This window comes from Haliotis rufescens, unplaced genomic scaffold (genome assembly GCF_023055435.1).
Source record: "Haliotis rufescens isolate VD_foot unplaced genomic scaffold, xgHalRufe1.0.p SCAF_11, whole genome shotgun sequence".
NCBI lineage: Eukaryota > Metazoa > Mollusca > Gastropoda > Lepetellida > Haliotidae > Haliotis > Haliotis rufescens.
The window spans coordinates 40,543,897-40,549,896 of record NW_025963791.1 but is presented as its reverse complement, the minus strand read 5'-3'; positions in this window follow the sequence as shown (position 1 = coordinate 40,549,896).

Below are 6,000 nucleotides of genomic sequence, written 5' to 3'. Positions count from 1 at the left end.
TCTGGTGTTTGTATCGTGTTGATATTTCTAGACATTCTGAATTGGCAGGGGGCGGCCGTTGAACACAGGCTAATGTGTTTTATAAGCACTGACTACCGTCCCACCTGATTGGATGGTGTATCCAAGGATGTGGTTGTGTACTGTATTCAACAGGAATTACTACTTGTATATTGGCGGAGGTTTGTGCCCCGATCCACCCCCTTTACACTGGCGTCACGCTCAGTAAGGTACAGCACTTTCCCCTCTCATCCTCTGTAACTAGCATGTGGTATCCCGAACACATTTGAGTCTCACTTGTGCTTGGAAAAGGCTACAAGTAGACACACGTGTAGGTTCAAGATGATGCTTCGTTTGTGTTATCAGTAAGTATTTAGGAAGTGACAGTGAGTGGGGCTATTTCAAGGTACTGTCGCCACATCTACCAGATGGAACTACTCAGTCCAAGTGGGCTTTTCAAAGGGATTGAGTTGGAAACGTACTTTCGCTATTCTTAGACGCCAAATTCAACTAAAGATGCATCTAAATAATAGATAAATACGGATTAAGTTGGGCTTTCGTTGCCGTTGCTAGGGATTGATCTGTGTTGTTGAGTGTAGTTTCAACATCTAAAGCAGTCTAAACTAAACCACAACAGACAGAATGGAAATGGGTCTAAACTAAGATCGCAACTCGATCACTGACCGGAATAATGAAGAGCAACTTCAAAAAATGAAAAGCAGGAGTTCCTAAACGGCCTGGAACAGAATGATGCGGTTGCCATACAGGTGTATCAGTGACGTCGACAATGGAACAACGTCACTGCTCTTTGTGTTCCATACTCTGGTGACATCACAGACAAATTACGTCAACAATGAGCTGACGTCAGAGACAATCAGTCAATCTGCAGTGTAGGCGACCGGCGGACTTGTGGGCCGACGTGTTGCTTTAGGGAGCAACTAAACGAGCAGGTAATGACGGGATAGGGGTGAGCGTTCGGCACAGGGAAACTAGTACTCTTTTCTTTCTTTCACAAAACATTACAATGATAATTTCATAATTTTCAACAAGGCCGACATGTTATAAAGTTCCACGTGCACACACGACAGATGCCTGTGTATAATGTTGAATGATATGCCCCCGTTGTTTTGTAAATGAAACATGTCTTGGGTAAGTTTCTGATCATGAGAAACCTATGTTCTGTTGAGAGTCGCGTTTTGGAAATGTGTTAGCTTGTAATGTATTAACTGTACTTAGTCTGGTGTTTGTATCGTGTTGATATTTCTAGACATTCTGAATTGGCAGGGGGCGGCCGTTGAACACAGGCTTATGTGTTTTATAAGCACTGACTACCGTCCCACCTGATTGGATGGTGTATCCAAGGATGTGGTTGTGTACTGTATTCAACAGGAATTACTACTTGTATATTGGCGGAGGTTTGTGCCCCGATCCACCCCCTTTACACTGGCGTCACGCTCAGTAAGGTACAGCACTTTCCCCTCTCATCCTCTGTAACTAGCATGTGGTATCCCGAACACATTTGAGTCTCACTTGTGCTTGGAAAAGGCTACAAGTAGACACACGTGTAGGTTCAAGATGATGCTTCGTTTGTGTTATCAGTAAGTATTTACGAAGTGACAGTTAGTGGGGGTATTTCTAGGTACTGTTGCTACATTTACCAGATGGAACTACTCAGTCCAAGTGGGGTTTCAAAGGGATTGAGTTGGAAACGTACTTTCGCTATTCTTAGACGCCAAATTCAACTAAAGATGCATCTAAATAATAGATAAATACGGATTAAGTTGGGCTTTCGTTGCCGTTGCTAGGGATTGATCTGTGTTGTTGAGTGTAGTTTCAACATCTAAAGCAGTCTAAACTAAACCACAACACACAGAATAGAAATGGGTCTAAACTAAGATCGCAACTCGATCCCTGACCGGAATAATGAAGAGCAACTTTAAAAAATGAAAAGCAGGAGTTCCTAAACGGCCTGGAACAGAATGATGCAGGGGCCATACAGGTGTATCAGTGACGTCGACAATGGAACAACGTCACTGCTCTTTGTGTTTCATACTCTGGTGACATCACAGACAAATTACGTCAACAATGAGCTGACGTCAGAGACAATCAGTCAATCTGCAGTGTAGGCGACCGGCGGACTTGTGGGCCGACGTGTTGCTTTAGGGAGCAACTAAACGAGCAGGTAATGACGGGATAGGGGTGAGCGTTCGGCACAGGGAAACTAGTACTCTTTTCTTTCTTTCACAAAACATTACAATGATAATTTCATAATTTTCAACAAGGCCGACATGTTATAAAGTTCCACGTGCACACACGACAGATGCCTGTGTATAATGTTGAATGATATCCCCCCCGTTGTTTTGTAAATGAAACATGTCTTGGGTAAGTTTCTGATCATGAGAAACCTATGTTCTGTTGAGAGTCGCGTTTTGGAAATGTGTTAGCTTGTGAATGTATTAACTGTACTTAGTCTGGTGTTTGTATCGTGTTGATATTTCTAGACATTCTGAATTGGCAGGGGGCGGCCGTTGAACACAGGCTAATGTGTTTTATAAGCACTGACTACCGTCCCACCTGATTGGATGGTGTATCCAAGGATGTGGTTATGTACTGTATTCAACAGGAATTACTACTTGTATATTGGCGGAGGTTTGTGCCCCGATCCACCCCCTTTACAATGGCTTCACGCTCAGTAAGGTACAGCACTTTCCCCTCTCATCCTCTGTAACTAGCATGTGGTATCCCGAACACATTTGAGTCTCACTTGTGCTTGGAAAAGGCTACAAGTAGACACACGTGTAGGTTCAAGATGATGCTTCGTTTGTGTTATCAGTAAGTATTTAGGAAGTGACAGTTAGTGGGGCTATTTCAAGGTACTGTCGCCACATCTACCAGATGGAACTACTCAGTCCAAGTGGGCTTTTCAAAGGGATTGAGTTGGAAACGTACTTTCGCTATACTTAGACGCCAAATTCAACTAAAGATGCATCTAAATAATAGATAAATACGGATTAAGTTGGGCTTTCGTTGCCGTTGCTAGGGATTGATCTGTGTTGTTGAGTGTAGTTTCAACATCTAAAGCAGTCTAAACTAAACCACAACACACAGAATAGAAATGGGTCTAAACTAAGATCGCAACTCGATCCCTGACCGGAATAATGAAGAGCAACTTCAAAAAATGAAGAGCAGGAGTTCCTAAACGGCCTGGAACAGAATGATGCGGTTGCCATACAGGTGTATCAGTGACGTCGACAATGGAACAACGTCACTGCTCTTTGTGTTTCATACTCTGGTGACATCACAGACAAATTACGTCAACAATGAGCTGACGTCAGAGACAATCAGTCAATCTGCAGTGTAGGCGACCGGCGGACTTGTGGGCCGACGTGTTGCTTTAGGGAGCAACTAAACGAGCAGGTAATGACGGGATAGGGGTGAGCGTTCGGCACAGGGAAACTAGTACTCTTTTCTTTCTTTCACAAAACATTACAATGATATGTTCATAATTTTCAACAAGGCCGACATGTTATAAAGTTCCACGTGCACACGACAGATGCCTGTGTATAATGTTGAATGATATGCCCCCGTTGTTTTGTAAATGAAACATGTCTTGGGTAAGTTTCTGATCATGAGAAACCTATGTTCTGTTGAGAGTCGCGTTTTGGAAATGTGTTAGCTTGTAATGTATTAACTGTACTTAGTCTGGTGTTTGTATCGTGTTGATACTTCTAGACATTCTGAATTGGCAGGGGGCGGCCGTTGAACACAGGCTAATGTGTTTTATAAGCACTGACTACCGTCCCACCTGATTGGATGGTGTATCCAAGGATGTGGTTGTGTACTGTATTCAACAGGAATTACTACTTGTATATTGGCGGAGGTTTGTGCCCCGATCCACCCCCTTTACACTGGCGTCACGCTCAGTAAGGTACAGCACTTTCCCCTCTCATCCTCTGTAACTAGCATGTGGTATCCCGAACACATTTGAATCTCACTTGTGCTTGGAAAAGGCTACAAGTAGACACACGTGTAGGTTCAAGATGATGCTTCGTTTGTGTTATCAGTAAGTATTTACGAAGTGACAGTTAGTGGGGCTATTTCTAGGTACTGTTGCTACATTTACCAGATGGAACTACTCAGTCCAAGTGGGGTTTCAAAGGGATTGAGTTGGAAACGTACTTTCGCTATTCTTAGACGCCAAATTCAACTAAAGATGCATCTAAATAATAGATAAATACGGATTAAGTTGGGCTTTCGTTGCCGTTGCTAGGGATTGATCTGTGTTGTTGAGTGTAGTTTCAACATCTAAAGCAGTCTAAACTAAACCACAACACACAGAATGGAAATGGGTCTAAACTAAGATCGCAACTCGATCCCTGACCCGAATAATGAAGAGCAACTTCAAAAAATGAAAAGCAGGAGTTCCTAAACGGCCTGGAACAGAATGATGCGGTTGCCATACAGGTGTATCAGTGACGTCGACAATGGAACAACGTCACTGCTCTTTGTGTTTCATACTCTGGTGACATCACAGACAAATTACGTCAACAATGAGCTGACGTCAGAGACAATCAGTCAATCTGCAGTGTAGGCGACCGGCGGACTTGTGGGCCGACGTGTTGCTTTAGGGAGCAACTAAACGAGCAGGTAATGACGGGATAGGGGTGAGCGTTCGGCACAGGGAAACTAGTACTCTTTTCTTTCTTTCACAAAACATTACAATGATATGTTCATAATTTTCAACAAGGCCGACATGTTATAAAGTTCCACGTGCACACGACAGATGCCTGTGTATAATGTTGAATGATATGCCCCCGTTGTTTTGTAAATGAAACATGTCTTGGGTAAGTTTCTGATCATGAGAAACCTATGTTCTGTTGAGAGTCGCGTTTTGGAAATGTGTTAGCTTGTAATGTATTAACTGTACTTAGTCTGGTGTTTGTATCGTGTTGATATTTCTAGACATTCTGAATTGGCAGGGGGCGGCCGTTGAACACAGGCTTATGTGTTTTATAAGCACTGACTACCGTCCCACCTGATTGGATGGTGTATCCAAGGATGTGGTTGTGTACTGTATTCAACAGGAATTACTACTTGTATATTGGCGGAGGTTTGTGCCCCGATCCACCCCCTTTACACTGGCGTCACGCTCAGTAAGGTACAGCACTTTCCCCTCTCATCCTCTGTAACTAGCATGTGGTATCCCGAACACATTTGAGTCTCACTTGTGCTTGGAAAAGGCTACAAGTAGACACACGTGTAGGTTCAAGATGATGCTTCGTTTGTGTTATCAGTAAGTATTTAGGAAGTGACAGTTAGTGGGGCTATTTCAAGGTACTGTCGCTACATCTACCAGATGGAACTACTCAGTCCAAGTGGGCTTTTCAAAGGGATTGAGTTGGAAACGTACTTTCGCTATTCTTAGACGCCAAATTCAACTAAAGATGCATCTAAATAATAGATAAATACGGATTAAGTTGGGCTTTCGTTGCCGTTGCTAGGGATTGATCTGTGTTGTTGAGTGTAGTTTCAGCATCTAAAGCAGTCTCAACTAAACCACAACAGACAGAATGGAAATGGGTCTAAACTAAGATCGCAACTCGATCACTGACCCGAATAATGAAGAGCAACTTCAAAAGATGAAAAGCAGGAGTTCCTAAACGGCCTGGATCAGAATGATGCGGTTGCCATACAGGTGTATCAGTGACGTCGACAATGGAACAACGTCACTGCTCTTTGTGTTCCATACTCTGGTGACATCACAGACAAATTACGTCAAGAATGAGCGAAAATGCTACACTGTGTAAAATATGTATTTTGCTTTGTTTACATTTCAAACAAGTGCAGTTTTTCGAGCACAGCGTTCGTTTTCACACCTAACATATTTTGCTTGATTTCATCCATCCACTTTGTATTGGTGACAAAGACCATTGGTCATTTGATTCTAAAATGTATGAGGAATTCAAGGATGTGTGTATGGCAGCTAAGTTTGAAATATACACG